Here is a 17,740-nt window from a genome sequence, read left to right as displayed (position 1 = left end):
GGTAACATGTGAAAGTGTAGTGTGATCGTTCGGATGTTAAATCCAATGACAAATAACATCACGACAAAACTGACCAATCATTTTACACGAACTGAAATAAGACCATTCTACTGACAACAACTATTCACTTGACTCTGATGATGACTTCTGCACAGGTTGTCGAAACGTCACTCACTACAACCGACAACAGTCCTTGTCAGGACTACACTCACCCGGACAATCACACTACACTTTCACACGAAAAGGTCTTAGTGGACTTTAATTGTATAGCAAACCTGAGTTAAACTCCCATTACTCCCCTAGATTGTTCCAAAGTTTCGAAAACAGAGGATATTTTCGAGTGGATGCCGGAACCCTCATCAACCAGCCAGTCGTCAGCAATAAAGACAACGGCCACCTCACAAAGAACACAATTTACATCTGCTGAAAGTGAAGATGGGCAAACGATGCCATCAGAAGGTAGGATTTCATTTGTCAAAACTTCAATATGTGATATTACCTAGTCTACTGCACAAGCCATTTCGCATGTCGTACCAACCCTTCCCCCCTTCCCCCCCCCAACTAAAAGAAAAATTAAAACAGAAAAACAAACAAACTAATCAGTACAATGAAAATATATGAAGTTCATATATTTTGAACTGCGGTATTAGGTACGTATGATGCACGATCCTCTCAGTAGATAGTGCTATTTAAGCAATAGCGAAAATCAGACCTGAAAAAAATCAGGCCTGTACGGGATTCGAACCACTGACCTCTGCGATACTAGTGCAGCGCTCTTACCAATTACTGATTTATACTTTCACGGGTTTATTACGAATTAACTTAACGGCCTGCTCCCAGATGGATTGTTAGCTCAATTGGTAACAGCGCTGCACTAGTATCGCAGAGGTCAGTGGTTCGAATCCCGTACAGGCCCGATTTTTTTCAGGTCTGATCTTCGCTATTGCTTAAATAGCGCTATCTACTGCGAGGATCGTGCATCATACGTACCTAATACCGCAGTTCAAAATATATGAACTTCATATATTTTCATTGTACTGATTTATCACTCTCACGGGTTTATTACGAATCAACTTAACGGCCTGCTCCCTGTTGGCTTCTTGGCTCGATTGGTAACAGCGCTGCACTAGTATCGCAGAGGTCAGTGGTTCGAATCCCGTACAGGCCTGATTTTTTTCAGGTCTAATCTTCGCTATTGCTTAAATAGCGCTATCTACTGCGAGAATCGTGCATCATACGTACCTAATACCGCAGTTCAAAATATATGAACTTCATATATTTTCATTGTACTGATTTATACTTTCACGGGTTTATTACGAATCAACTTAACGGCCTGCTTCCAGTTGGATTGTTAGCTCAATTGGTAACAGCGCTGCACTAGTATCGCAGATGTCAGTGGTTCGAATCCCGTACAGGCCTGATTTTTCTCAGGTCTGATCTTCGCTATTGCTTAAATAGCGCTATCTACTGCGAGGATCGTGCATCATACGTACCTAATACCGCAGTTCAAAATATATGAACTTCATATATTTTCATTGTACTGATTTATACTTTCACGGGTTTATTACGAATCAACTTAACGGCCTGCTTCCAGTTGGATTGTTAGCTCAATTGGTAACAGCGCTGCACTAGTATCGCAGATGTCAGTGGTTCGAATCCCGTACAGGCCTGATTTTTTTCAGGTCTGATCTTCGCTATTGCTTAAATAGCGCTCCCTACTGCGAGTATCGTGCATTATACGTACCTAATACCGCAGTTCAAAATATATGAACTTCATATATTTTCATTGTACTGATTTATCTATTTCACGGGTTTATTACGTTCAACTTGACGGCTTGTTCCCTGTTGGCTTGTTAGCTCAATTGGTAACAGCGTTGCACTAGTATCGCAGAGGTCAGTGGTTCGAATCCCGTACAGGCCTGATTTTTCTCAGGTCTGATTTTCGCTATTGCTTAAATAGCGCTATCTACTGCGAGGATCGTGCATCATACGTAAAAAAACAAATAATCAAACATAAAAACCTGACTGAATATTCGATCATTCCACGAGGGGCATGGGAAGGGAAGCCTGTGAGCTTTTGCACCAAAGCTTCCGGTCCTTCCAAGGTCTGTTTGGAAAAGGCTTTGTCCCTCTCCTATAAAGGGTGTCATATTTATGACAATAGATCTAGCTTTCATCATTTATATGCCGAGCTCCGATCCCACATTCCTTCAGAAAGATCAAACATAGTAGTTTGTTAAGGACGACTTTAATGGGGATGTTAAAATAAGATCAATTGATGTCTTAACAAAAGTTTCAATTTTGAGAAACATGGATCTTGGCGAGCTATTAACATGCAGACCACAGAGATAATTGCACACGTAAATACAAAGGTTCCGGTGACATATTCCACCGCAACAATGAGACGACTCCTCGCTCCTGGTCCGAAAGCAGAAAGCTTTGTAAGCAGGCTGGATATGACCTTGTTTCTATTGAAAGTTAAGGGGAATGGTGATTTTTAAACCAAACTGTCCAGGCTTTGAAAAACAATGGAGTACTCCATTAGGCTGAATAAAGATAAATCATCCTGACAGTGGAGATCGATAAGTGATAATAGCGCAATAAATGCATCAAGAAAGCGAGCTTGGCCTTGGGAAGAAGGGGAACTTTACAACCTAATCTCGAGAAATTGCGCAAAAATGTACAAGATGCACAGAGGCCACGCCGGTCTGTTTGATGATATAGGATGCGACGCAGAATTGAAACTGGCAGGTTTTATACGCGAGGGGTCTACTAAATATACCGTTGAAAAATATTGGTTGAAAATTTCACAAAGCATACAGTGGGACGATTATAACTACGCAGAGTATATGATACGCCAGGCGTTATCTACTTGTAGTACGGTTGTCAACTGTTCAAACCATTCCAATTTTTTTTTTTTTTTATTAAAAAGGGCTCTTTGATAATTTGAACATGTTATACCCTGAATGCACACACTTCTGCGTTTTTATTCAGTTTTCCGCCACTTTTGACCCACTGAAGAATATCCAGTTACTGGAGATTGGTTCGCTATCAGTTAAACAAGACAGTCCCAAAAACGAGTAAAGTTTGATACAACACCTTGACAAAAACGACATTATATGGAGAGTCCATTCGTACAGTGTTAGGGTATGCATCAAAATGAAGAAAGATTAAATCAAACAATTAGAATTTGATTTGTTGGTATTTTTCAAGCGTATGAGTGAGATGAATCAAGGAATTTAACAGGTTGGTAGGTGGTTCTGAATCTAAGGATTTGCAAGTTGGGAATTACCTCCAAGATTGAACCAATATTATCAATAACCGAACGCTAACAACGAAATAAACAAAAAACTCCCCCTTGCTGTCACTGTTAAAAAGTCTCCTCCCCGCTCACGTGTTCTGCTACATCTTTTATCACTGTCAATCATTGGTTTTGGGTGTGTCATTTGACACTTCCTGAAGTCACATTGTTTATGATCAAACAAAGGGTAACAAGCGACTAATGATCACAATATTACGCACGATTTCCAACATTGTTTCACAGTCACTAGAAAATGGGAAAAGTAAATGTGTTGCGTGTATATATGTTGTAGTTCAATTTTATCCTTGGTTCAAATTTTATTTTCCTTTGTTTCAAACTTATTATCATACATTAACATGACCGAGAACAAAGAAAACTACAATTTGAACCAAGGATAAAATTGAACTACAACACATACACTGATTCAAAGTATTGCTTACAAAGAACTCTCCTTCAAAATAGGCTTAAGATAAAAAAATAATAATAAATGAATAAATAAATAAAACCAAAACGAAAACACTGTATGCTAGTAAGGAAGAAAATGAAGAAATGAGCAAAAACAAGACAAAAATATCCATACGGATGTATTTGTGGCACGTGATCACTTAGATGTAAAGATTGCGTGATATCGATATGGGTCTATTTTTCAGTTCAATTAGTTCCTTCACTTCTTGCCTATTTTCATAAGAAACATTCAATAGAGAACTCAATAGATACCCAGAGGAGGATTTATATGCAAGACATGGATCCAGATCCCGCAAAAATATTGCACAAATCAGAGAAACTTAAGGTTATACTTAGAAAATGCCGTAGCCGTAGGAAAAAGCCGGTGGCTGATCACGGCAGCAAGACACAGGAAAATTAGCGAAGAACATCAAAGTTATTTGCCTTCAAACACCCATTTGGAAGGTAAGCTGTCCTCTAAGTATTACCTCAGGTTTACTGGGCAGTTTTAATGGGAAACTTCAGGGTTTTTCAATGGTTTGCTCAGAGAGCGAGCCAAGGCTAGTCGAATTGTTTACATTTGCTGGTGAAACAAAATCTCTTCGAAAGGTCAAATTGGGTCAACTTGCATGGGGCCGCTCGCCTCAGAAATAACTTTTGCCAAGTAAAAAACATTATGTCACGTTCAAAAACGGCTCTTTTACTTGCTAGAATTTAATTTTGAAAGACTTATCCAATTTTCTCCAAGGTCGATCTCAACGTGTTGTAATCGAGGGCTGCCAATCTGACTGGGCGCCTGTCACATCTGGTGTTCCACAGGGGAGCATTCTTGCCCCCCTGTTATTTATCCTATACGTCAATGACATCCCTGAATCTTTATCAAGTCCTGCAGAAATGTTTGCTGATGATATGTTAATCTATAATTACTGTACTCCATCTCAAACGTCCATCACTGCCCAGGAGAGTCTAGATAAAGTCACTGATTGGTGTGGCTCGTGGCTTTTAGGAACAAATGCTGACAAATGCGAGTCCATGAAGTTCACCAGGGCTAGAACTCCCTCTCCGTGCAACTATTCTATTAATAGCAAGCTACTTACCCAAGTATCTACACACAAACATCTTGGGGTAGTTCTTTCCAGTGATTTATCTTGGAAACCCCACGTACTGTCTGTTGTTGCAAGATCAAACAGATTATTGGGCTTACTCAAGCGGACATTTGGATCTCACTCTAGGGCTCTATTTACTGGTTATAAATCCATGATCCGTCCAATACTCGAGTACGCTTGTCAAGCGTGGAATCCTCACCAAGCATATCTCATTGAAAAACTTGAATGCGTGCAAAGGAACGTTACAAGATGGATCATTGATAAAGACACTCCGTATGAAGACCGACTGAAATCCTTGAAACTAGCGACACTAGCTCAGCGCAGAGAGTTTCTTAGTTTGGTTCAGCTTTTTAAGTTCATTAAAGGACACTCTTCTGTAAACACTAATAATTACATATCCTTCAGTAACAGGCAATCAAGAAAAAGTCATCAGTTTAAACTATATAAACCATTTAGCCGTACAGACATCTTTAAGTACTCTTTTTGGCACAGACATATCGACACATGGAACAGTTTACCATCATCAGTAGTTGAACTTGACTCAATTAACGCTTTTAAGAAAGCTCTTAAATCAACATTTTTTAACTAGGTCTATGACTAAAAATTAAATTATTCTATGTATTATACATTATTTAGTTATAATCTTAAACAAAATAGTTATCTTAGATATGTCTTCTTTATTTAGATTTTATATTTATATAGATATATGCCTGTATGTCAAATGTTTCAGTATGTATATGTATATTGCATAGTATTAAATTTTTATATCTGGGGTATAGTTTACAATGAGGATTAAGTTCCTCCCATCTATAACCCTTTTTTAATAATAATATGTTACATGTTATTATTTAAATAAAGTTGTTATATATAAGTTCTACATAATATCGAATATGTTTTAAGATGTTTGAAAACGGGATGGAATTTTTGATTTTCAGAGTCTGGACATTTCGGTTCTCTTCGCTTGCTCTCTCCAGGAATTCGGAATTACTATTGTAAGTCTAAAATATCATCAAGGAAGCTTAGCAATACCTCCTTAATAAAATTATAAACTAGGGAAAACCATAATTTGGTATGCACGTTCACACGAGTTCGATTATCTGATCATGAAATCTGACCTCATTTCTGTGAAATGTCGGCTTCACGGGTGGTCGACGGTTTTTCGTAATTTTCTCAAAAACGTAAAAACTCTAGAACCTAAAACTTATATCACGATTCTTAGCATACTATAGGTTATCTCTGGACGAAATTTCAAGGGATCCATTCTTCCGACCTTGTGCCGCCCCTCACGCGGTGGTTAGATAGGGTGACTCTTAATTAGTGCGGAACCCATGATAAGTGTTCAATAAAACTATACTTAAAATGAATAAAAAGATAAACACATCAGTTAGATAAAATATGTGTTTGTGACCTTGTTTATCAAATTCATATGTAAAAAGTAATTAAGTAAATACATGCAAATTATGGAATTAAAGATCTAGAATGATCCAGTGGTGTTATCTGGTCGATTATTGTTGTGTATTCATTTAGTGGAGACACACACTCCTCAATTGCTTAGTACTATCCTCTCTTTATTCGTTGATCAAGTATCTTATAAGCTGGTAGAATAGTCTTACTTAGTAACAGTACTTTTGCATCACTCAGTAATCTTACAGTAATATCACTAACACTAGTACAAGTACTTTTACTGTGCTCTCGATAAATTACAACTATCTCATCGGTTCAAAATGCATCCGAACCAGGTTATCCAAAAGGCCACAGACCGTATGTACATTATATCATAGCTGAAAAATAGACACAAGCAGATGTATAAAGGAAAAAGTTAGGTTTCGTAGACAGTGGCTGACCCTGACGACCTCAATCCCCTCGGCAAAGCTTTCGAGAACTTGCCAAAAATACCCACCACAATAAACCCATGCTCTACAATTTGCGTCTCCTTCTATTTATCTAAAGCTAAAAAGTAAGCGGGCAGTAAGAGCTTGCATAGCTTTTCTCATTCTAAATTTCTCTATTCCATATGCTTGTTCTTGTTTTAGAAAAAAACTAGACGCCCGAGAAACGTGCACTCAGGCGTCTTTTATATCCATGGCATTCACACCAAGCACGAGTACAATTATAACATAGCTTGTAAACTCGTGCAGTCAAATTCAATAGGCTATTTTCGAATTGTTAGTGCGAGAAAGTCTGGTAACTAATTAAGAGCTCCAAGTCGATATGAAGTTTTGTGCGATCGCTGTTTGCTAAAGCTACTCTAAAAAACTGCCGGATCTCAACTTTTTCGAGTCTCCAGGCAAAGAGAGACTTAAAAAGAAATGGATTGCCTTTTGTCGTTGGAATGATAAGGAGTTTATGTCAATCAAGAACTTACACATATGCTCTGAACACTTTGAGACGAAACATTTCGTAAGAAACTTTCTGGGATCAAAAAAGTAGTACAAGGGACGGTTCCAACAATTTTTAATCCACATTCAGACCCTAGATGTCCGAATCAACGCGAGGAAAGGTCCAGTGAGTGGAGAAAACGAAATTCAATTGACGGCAACAAAGAAGTAGTTCCCGCCAAAATTTTTCATGTCTCCACTGATATTGCTTCAAAAGATCATGACTACGTGGTAAAGGAAGACAAAGTTCATTGAATAAGAGAATTCAAGGAAAAGGAATGCGTCTGTTTCTTGTCAAACGGACATTGATCACCAACAAATGGACGACTTGATGAAAAAATGCGTCCATGCTTAAAACGGAAAACAAAAGAATTCGAAACGAACTCAATGATAAGCCAGCATTAAAACGAAAACTTTCCATGGACGATATACTGAAAAATCACGAATCCGTGAAATTCTACACAGGATTTCCAAAATTGGCCTGTCTTATGGCGATATTTAATCTACTGAAACCTGCAGCCGAGAAACTGAAATACTGGGACAGCAATAAGGTGAAAAGAGTAAATTTCCAATGCAGACCTGAAAAAAAAGGGTGGCAAAAGGAGAAGTCTAACCATCTTGCAAGAATTTATTTTGGCCTTAGTAAGACTTCGATTGGGTTTACTTGTTAACACCTGTCAGACACTTTTGCCATCTCTAAATCTTCTGTTTGTAAGGTGTTCACCAATTGGATCTCCTTTCTTGCTATTACTTTGAGAGATGTTTCGTTGATTTGGCCTTCTAAAGAAATTATCCATCCACTAGGCTTATAATTGATTGTACGGAGATATTCATTCATAAACCTACCTCTTCTGCTGCACAGCGAGCCACGTGGAGTGAATATAAGAGCCATAACACTATGAAAACGTTAGTTGGAATAACTCCATCAGGATTTTTCAGTTTTGTGTCAAAATTGTGGAGTGGAAGTACAAGTGACCGCAAACTCACCCAAAAGAGTGGAATTTTGGAATCGTTTGAGGAAGGGGACCACATCATGGCTGACAGAGGATTTGCAGTCGGAGACTTGCTTACAACGCGAAAGGCCTTCCTAAACATGCCTCCCTTCTCTAAAAAAGGTAACTCAATCCTTAAGTTATTGTTATTTACAGGACATTCCCCTACTTACCCACCATGCACACAACAGTCATTAGTACTTCCTTTCCTCTCATGGATGTTTGTAACTTAAGAGAGTCACGTTATAAAGACAATCTCGACTTGAAATAAAGACTTAACAAAATACTGAAAGGTCAATATTAAACACTATTTTTTTTTTTACTTCTTGCAAAATAGGTCAGCAACTTTCCAAAAAGTCACTGAAGACAACAAGATCAATTGCCAGTGCAAGAATTCATGTTGACAGAGCCATTGAGAGACTGAAAGACCTCCATATTCTACAAGGAAATCTGCCTATACCACTAGTACCTCTTGCTGATAAAATATTACTAGTTCGTGCTGCTTTGTGTAACCTACTACCTCCACTTACAAAGTAGAACTCTCCAGTATGCTTCCAATTTATCATAGAAACAACTACAACTAACTTCACGAAGCAAAGAAATCTTTCAGATTTATCTTACCCTTAACTTAACCCACTTAAAACTGTTGGTTCAATCACTGAGAAAGGATGTTTTTGGAATTCATCCACAGAAGATAACACTAGTTTACCAAAAAAAAAAAAACAGACTTGTGATACCATAATAATTTCCGTCATGTTTACAATATATGCATCTTGAAGTACTGTCATATATTTCTTGAGTTCAAAACAGTACAACATGGAAAAAAAAAACAAGTGTATTCTCTAACCTGCAAACAGGTCATTAAGACTATTTTGCATCCTGTAAGTGTATAAATTGACTTTATAATAGACAGAGCTGGAATTTTTACTCAAGTGTGAGTAACCTCTTCAGGAATCTTTCCACTGAGGATTTCAGGCACCATGTGTTCCAAAAAAAAAAAAAAATTGATTGCTTCCCCACCATTTTATCCCATAATTCTTTGTCAAATTTAACAGGTACCACTAAGATTCCCTTAAGAGTGTAAATGATAAGATTACACTGTTTTCTTATCTAGCTAAAGCTAGCTGTCCTTGCATTTGATAATTCCAAGATGTTTCTTTTTTTACATAATATTTGCCAGCCACTACATCAAGGCAGTGAGCTGCTGCAACATGGGGTTGAAGATTTCTCTTGTTAAAAATGCTCTTGACCTCTAAAAGTGTCTTAGCACAACACTTACAAACTTGAATTCTGTCTGGAGAAGTTCCCAGATATGGATACTGCTTGTCTACGATAAGACCACTTCGAAAAACCTCCAAGCCCCTATGTTTTGTTCTGTCTCTTGATATACTCTTTGATGGCCACAAGTTCCTTCTCATGACCCCAAGAAAGCTGATGTGGGGTGCTGTCCTCACTAACAGGACAATAATTCATTAACAACTTCACTGTATTTTTGGAATTGGTTGTCTCTTTCATGTGGCATACCTTGTAAAAACTGGAGGCAGTTATCCTCCCTGCCCTCTGTGAAAACCAAAATTCTGAATTACTTGTACTTTGACTCAATATTTTCTGAAATGTTACCTCAGTTGCAAACTCAGAAGGATGCAGAAACTCTAAAAAGCTACTAAAATGCTCATGCGTAGGATTTTCCAAACCTTCAAAATTATTTTTTGAGCAACAAATATGTCCGCTAACTCTTTAAGGGAATACACCTCTGCATATTCTACTATTCCTCATAATCAATGTCAGCAGATGTGATCTGGTCCAAGAGTTCTTTCTCGCTCACAGCCTGGACTGGGGATTTTGTTATAAACTGAAAAGCTACACATGAAGGGGCAGCTTCTAACAAAGTATTATAAGACTTCTCTTGGGATGACCGGGAGAGATTATCAGAGCAAAAAGGATTAAAGTCATGAGGTTCCGGACAATCCTTAGATATTTTTCCATACTCTGATTTTTGAAATTTAACATTTTCCATTGGAACAGCATTTTCTGTGATTCTATTCCGTTTCACCCAAAGGCAAGAAACTGAGGTGCAAGTCTCCAAGTCATTTCCTCTAATAGTTACTTCCAAATCAAACAGAGCAGCAGCTGTATGTCTGCATGCACCATCAGCACTATTATAAGAAACAAAATAATAGGACACTAGTCTCTTATGCTTTAAAGAGTCTGAGTTCATTAGCGCAGAAACCAAATAAAACATTCAAAAGTAAAAAACCATCAGTTCATTCGCTTGTAATAAAAAGGAAAAAATATGGCACACACATGACTCACCCGCCTTTGCAAGCACAGTAGGCAGAGTAAATGCTTCCAGTATATTGAAGATCGATAAAACCCCAGTAAAAGTATTTTCCATCTTCGGTTTTGGACCTTTCCGTAGGTTTTACTTTGAACTGGAAATAACAGTATCCATCCTTTTTACCTGTCTCGTCATCACTTAAATCGTGGTAGTTCAGATCCTCCACATGCCCGTCCACAAACGAGCGAAAACCCTCGAGACTTTTGTACGAACGCAAACATTCTTCATCGTAGCCATCTTTTCTAACAAGATAATGGTAACTATCAGGAAACCTGAAGTCTAGAACACCAGTAAGGTCATGAGTCCAATCCTTGAGCGAAAGTGGATGAGGATTATCTTGGAATTAATTAACTCATCGCGTTTCGTTGATTCCTCTTCAATTTTTGGAACTTTTATTTCCGCTGCATTCTTACATAGCTCCAGTAGTTCTGCTCTTCTCCTACTCTTACCGTTAATAGAAATTTGGGATCACTCACAGTTTCTGGGCAACGAGTCGATTTTAAATCGTCACGATTTATAAGTCACTCGATAAACGATTTAAAGCGAGACTCGTTTGTTTGTGAATAGAAACGAGACTCGTTTATAGAAACGAGACTCGTTTGTAGAAACGAGACTCGTTTGTAGAAACGAGACTCGTTTGTAGAAACGAGACTCGTTTTTAGAAACGAGACTCGTTTGACAAAACGAGAGTCGTTTTGCGAAAGAAGGCTCGTGTGCCAAACTTTGCTCTTGGCGCATGCGCAGAAGTATAGTTTTTTTTTCCAGGGTAAAGTTTTAGGTTCAAGATAAGCTGGGATTTTGCTGCAATATGTTAAGGTAATCTCTATTTTCTTTTTCTTGGGATTACAAAGTGCAGGGAAGGCCTAAACCGATATTTTTATAGAGCTTCTGGCATAAATTTCAGCAGATAAAGTAGCACTGGATATTTGTGTCGAATTAAGTTCAAAGCTTGAATCGGATCCTATCCCATTACTAAGGTTACTTCATTTTTCCACAACAAGAGGGAAACCAGAAATTAAAACCATGAAAGATGTACATTTTGATAAATAAAAATTAAATGCAGAAACTTCATATTCATTATGCAAGGAATATTTCATCATATTTTGCTGTTTTAGACTTTTTTTCCCTTCAAGCAGACGCATAGCTATTTGAACTTGGGCTTTCTCTATCGCACATCTGGAGTTATCTTTAGGAGACTGCCCTATTGCCATTTGTGCTGTCGTTACGCAATTTTGTCATTTCCAATCATGGATAAGTCTACTTGTTTTTATTTTTGCCTGCTAGAGTGTAATGAATGTTGTTATGGTACTAGACAATAATCAAAAAAATATATTACTATATAGCAGTAGGTTCTTACAGATGCCAAAGGTTGAAATTGAAAAAAAAAAAAAAAGCCGAATTTATTTCGGGCGTTTCCTTCGGAAAGCCCGAGTAATTTATGAAAACTGTATTCATAGAATACAAGATCTAAAAGTACATGATCATTTCTTTCTTAAAATGAATTTTTTCGTCGTAAACTATCTTTTATCTCAGGGATCTCATCAAAATAAACGCAAATCAAAATGACAAATCTAATTCGCTATGAAAAAATGCTCTGACATGTTTATGTTTAGGAAAATTTTCTAGATTATTACAGAGATGAGATTGCTTCTGTAAGGATATTTTTAAGAAAGAGAGCTTTGATTTAGTGATTGTTTGTGAATGTTTAAGAAACAGATAACGAGATTAATAATTATGTACCTAGCAGCTGCCATCCTGGGGGTCGACCCTGGGGTCATACGGGGGAATAGACTTTCGTCGCCAATTTTGCATTGAAGTGCATTTGCACCTCCGAGACGAGACACATGGGAAAACACCCACTGGATTTTTACCATTGCCGCCATCTTGAGAATAAAAGATCCTTACCATGGTGACTGGCTATTACCATTGATACCTACAGATGTAAAAAAACTACTACTACTACTACTTTTTCCAGTTAGTCGTCGGCAAAAAGCCACATAGGATGTTTTTAACTTTGAGCCCTGTATAGCCCTGTATAGTAAACACAAGCTGAAGTAAGTTTTAGCTTGTGGCAAATAACATTCTTTTGGGGCATTACATTGTTTGAGTTAGTAGAGCATACTTCTTTGTCCCCAGGGGAAGGGCATTGGTAGCTTTATATTGAACAATGTTATTGTTGGTTAGGGGGCTTAGGAAATTCCTTTGCAAATGCCCAGGGGTTCCCCGGGGTCACCCTCTCCCCCCCTGGGACGGCCGCTGATAAGTGCATAATGACCATAATGACTGAAACAAAAACTTTTGTTATCAGTTGCATATAATTATAGCTCGTTGACCTCTTTGCCTCTGGAAAATGTTGTCAAATAATACCATCTGGCCCGATTACAGTCGAATAATACATATTGGAAAACTTTATATCATTTATTCTCATCACATTTGCAAAGATAACTTTTTGACAGGTATTGAAAGAAAAGTTAAGGCTATTTCAATATAGAAGACATTGCATGATAATTTTTGCACTTATTAATAACTTCATCTACACTTTAACTAGGTTTTTCGTTTCCTTCTTGCTGAGATTCATTATTTTTCTTCTTTCTTCTCTTTCGGGTCTTCTTTTTCTTCCTTTCTGGTTCTGTGAGGATAGTAAGAAGAAATTGTTGTCGTCAGTTGTTTATAGGTTTTTGGTCATGCGGGATTGGCCTGAATTTCCCATTTTGGAATGCTTTGAGCAAATTAGAAAACTGGAGAAATTCTTCAGCCATGAAACTTAATGAATTTTGTTTGTTAAATCTTACCCTCACTTAAAGTTTTCCTCTCTTCAATGTCATGTCTTTGCCCTCCCATGTCCTTGTCATCTTTAAAGTTAAAGGCAAAGGCCTTGATTTTTTTTCTTCTTGCAGTTGGCAGTTAAATTTGTATTATGCATGAGTCTATAAAAACATAACTTTATAAAGGTGATTTCTTGTTACTTTATGTAAAGTTTGCTATGTTTAGAAGTACAGAAACAAATAGGTTTACAGCTTCATTCTTTCATTTTTAATTTTTTAAAATTCTGTAAAGAAAATTTTTCCACTTACCAGGAATAGTGGAATCAAGGGATTTATCAGTATCGGGCTTCATACACGAGTAAGTCCCTTTAGAACTTCTGCAATAGAACCTTCTGCTATCACATCACACTCTACACACAGTTCCCGCAAGCCAGCATCCTGGAAGCGTTTGCCAGTGTTGGACAACATGGTGCATGCTGTGTGGAATACTTCCATTTTCATAACCATATCTTTCAATTTTGCGCTTTGTTTCCATTGTCCCTCGCTTGCCTTTGCATACAGTGTTAAGTCAATGACGAAGCCGATGCTCTTTAAGTTGAGCGTGTTCTTTACCTTGAGAGACTGCACTAGAACCTTGTGAACGGTAGCCATGTCACTAGCAGGCACATCGATACTCGGGAGATACCTGTTGACAGCCAGTGAGATAGTTGAACCTCATTAAGGACAGAAATGTTAAATCCATCCTAGCCACTGGCTTTTTGGTCCCTGCACCAGAAAGGGTCTCCTCCAATCTATCTATAATACCCCACGGGAGTGTTGCTTTGATATATGGCTTGATAGTTTCAGGCAAAGGACCGATCTCATGCCCCAATCGGTGTGGCATCTGGATAAGTTGAACATTGTTCGGCATACGGTAACAGTATTTGCTTGGGTGGTTTTTGTACTCCTGCCGTAACTCCTTAAATAATGTCCTGGCCAAAAGAGGTAACAAGGCGCCGCACGCGATCAGAATATTCCGCCGAGATGTGTGTGTGTGTTGCCAGTTTAGAGTATAGAAACGCATCTAGTTCTGCTGAAAGTTTGACTGCACTATCACATAGCTCGGTAGGTTTCGGAGGCCATGACATCTTACTAATATTTGGGTGAAGTGCATCACAGAAGTACAGGCCAGCTTAAGATTCATATATAAATATGAAAGGAAACCCTCTGTATTAACATCTGAAGTTTCTTCTCGGATTACCCTAGACGTGGGTGTGATGGATTTTCAGAACGGTTTACTTTTAAGTGTAAGCAGATGCTGAAAGTGTGGCCTGAGAAAGGCTTTGAATGGCGACGCACCTCATTTCTGTGTTTTCAAACATACAACCATTTTTCGCGATTTTCTTTACATATCAAGAAAAACATCTCGATTTCTCCTTTGATGCTGATCATGATCACAGACTTTCTTTTTTTGAATTTGTTATTTCATGCTATTCTGACATCTTACTTTTCTACATTTACATATCCGCTCGCTTGCACCGGCTCTACAATCTCTTCTTTTCTACTTTTTATTCCAAACAAGTTAATGAAATGACTTATATCTACTTGTACGTCTTTGGCAGGAACAACAGCAATCCATCGTTTCATGAAAAACATCTTCCCGTCATTGCTTTGTGCAGTGGCTGTGGTTGGATGTTTTCCACGCATCGAGTGGCAGTTTGGGAGTTTACAATGGAAAAATTTGATTAAGACAAAAAAAAAAAAAAAACTGTTAAAACATCGATCGATCCCTTCAGAAAAACACACTTTCTGCGTTGAGTCCATCACCTTTTCAATCAACCAATAAAAAAAATTCAATTGCCGTATTCTGGCTCTTGCTCGCAAGAAAGTTGAGAAATCTCCAATTAAATCCATATATAATTAAACTATACCCGTGTGTTTTGAAAGGTAGAAACCAAAGAATTTGCTACAATAATATTTCTTCTGATTGGAAATTATTGAATCAAGGTACTACTCAAGGTAGCGTAAGCGGACACTAACTATTCCATATTTTTATAAATGATCTAGAGATCTATTTAGATACCCTGCCAGTGTTATTCTAGTATGCTGCTGTTTCACTGAAATATCATTGCTCCTGTTTACAAAGTTAAAGACATGTCTGAGACATTGGTCAAACATTTCTTAGAGTGGATAGAAAAAATGGAATGTTATTTAACCCCAGCAAATGTAAGGAGCTTACAGTCCTTGAAAGGCAATCATAAATTGTACCCTCCTGTGTTAGGGATCCCTAGTTGTACTTATGTGAGCATTCTAGGTGTCACCTTTCAGAGTGACTGTAGGTTCAATACACATGTTAAATGCCTCTATGTTCTTAGATGTCTACGTAAAGAGGGGTATAAGCAGGTACAAATAGACTTTCTTTTCGATTCCTTAGTACTTCCCCGATTTCACATATGCCCATATGGAGCATCAGACTCCGACCTCACCCCACTACAATGTTTTTTTCGATCGTTGGAAAAGGAATTTTATTACAAGAAATCACAATTTACGATCAATTTTACAGAAGCAGCAGTATTTTTAAAAAGGTTTCTAAGGCCGCCAATCACCCCTGTCGCTTTTTATTCCGCTTGTAAAGCCCTGCAGCTACAACTTACGGACTACGTCTGGCACCAGAACAAGCATCAAAAGTAAACGTTTTAAAAATACATTCGTTGGTCGTTTAATTTTTAGACATAACCTATATGACAATTTTTAACTGTAATCAGGTGGTAAATTTAATTTTGTGGAATTATTAACCTTTTAACTCTTTTAACTCAAATTGCTTGTAACATTAGGACTGTATTTTTCTGTTTTGAATCAATAGAGACCATTATTATTATTATTACTAGTATTATTTATCATTATTAAGCGCGCTTATTTAAGGTTACTTCCTACCTTCAGAGGCTAATTTGTTTTGGGACTAGATTGAAGTTACACTTTTTAACTAGTGTTTTCAAAAGAAAAAAAATTAAAAATTTCAAAAAGCGTCCGACTTATTTAAAAAAAAAAGTATTTTCGAATAAAAGTTAATAAATCAGGAAGGTGTCATAATCTCGTAAATGGGCGAACCCCCCGGGGGAATATGCGAATATTAGGAGGAATATTACATCGCGCCCTTGACAAATTTCATACGTGGAAGTAATCTGCTCGTAGAAAGTCTTTTCTCGTGGATATAACACAAAACTCAAAATTAGAGAAGAGTCCTTGGGTAAAGAAAAAGAGAAAAAGGTCCAAAGAAGAGAGAGATGGCAGCATTTTGTCAAAAAAAAAAAGAAAAAACAAAACAAAACAAAACAAAGCGACAAAGGTTCTTGGTTTGGCCAGGAGCCGTCGACAAGCGTGGCATCCACTGAAGATCGACAGCATTCAATTATGCTTGGGGCAAAGAGCGGAAAAATTAAAGTCAACACCACAGAAGGTTGTAAACAAGATTCTCCGTTGGAATCTGACGAAACCGATGGAGAAAAAGAAGAATGCGACAGATTTACCCTTTCTGCCGAGGGTTTTCTCTTCGCCGACTTTGTCCATTACAAAACGATCAACAGGGCGAGAAAAAAAAAAAAAAGACTGCTACACGATACTTTTCCCGGGACAATCTTGATCCATTGTCATTGACGGCGGGTCTCGTCTTTCTCATTGGTTTGCGGTTTCGGGAGGCGAGATAATCTCCTGGTGTGGCGCAAGTTGTTTACAAACCTTTGGGAGCTAAAATCTCGCATTTGATTTTGAGAGGAATACATCCACTTTGAACGAATTTATAGGGTATGTAGATTTGACCAATTTTCGTGAAATTTCGCCAAAACATTCCCGGGATGATGACGAACAAAAGTGTGTCAGGAAATTTTGATCTTTTAAATATTTTTTACGTGGTGTCCATTTACGCAAAACGCCTCGCATATTTTTCGCTACTCTAACTTTAGATGCGAATATCCAGACAACCAATCAGAATATTGGAAAAGCCTGACACATTTTTGTTGATTGATACCTTGTGAATGAGACTAGGCAGCCATTTTTCTCGTGCCGCGGGATCCGATACCTGATAAATTCAATAGAAAAACACTCGGTCGTTTCACGCCTTTCCGGCTCCTGACACTTCCTAAGTGAAAAAATCGCCGAAATTATATTTTTATCGTAAATTGCATTTATTAACCTTTGTTTTGATGTCTAGTTTGTTAGGGTTTTCTTCCAACAAGCGCGCGTACGAATTTTCTCCCGAAGGACATCCGCGAAGGTAGGAGGTAACCTTAATTTTTGGGCTTTCAGGTTGGGCGCTTATTTGAGGCTGGGCGCTTATTTGAGGCTGGGCGCTTATTTGAGGCTGGGCGCTTATTTGAGGCTGGGCGCTTATTTGAGGCTGGGCGCTTATTTGAGGCTGGGCGCTTATTTGAGGCTGGGCGC

The 17,740-nt window shown here is 38.0% G+C and overlaps 1 long non-coding RNA gene across 1 annotated transcript; it reads right to left on the bottom strand.

The window, feature by feature from the left end:
• Nucleotides 1–12,963: 12,963 nt before the first annotated feature.
• On the bottom strand, nucleotides 12,964–13,973 carry LOC148723000 (uncharacterized). The gene is made up of 2 exons (XR_015991850.1): nucleotides 13,634–13,973; nucleotides 12,964–13,411 (listed from the first exon to the last, which is right to left on the bottom strand). It is a non-coding gene; the product is annotated as an uncharacterized LOC148723000 (long non-coding RNA).
• Nucleotides 13,974–17,740: the final 3,767 nt, after the last annotated feature.

The sequence above is a fragment of the Stylophora pistillata genome, chromosome 9 (genome assembly GCF_964205215.1).
Source record: "Stylophora pistillata chromosome 9, jaStyPist1.2, whole genome shotgun sequence".
Taxonomy (NCBI): Eukaryota; Metazoa; Cnidaria; class Anthozoa; order Scleractinia; family Pocilloporidae; genus Stylophora; species Stylophora pistillata.
The sequence above is the reverse complement of the archived record's forward strand: the minus strand, read 5'-3'. Positions and strand labels throughout refer to the sequence as shown.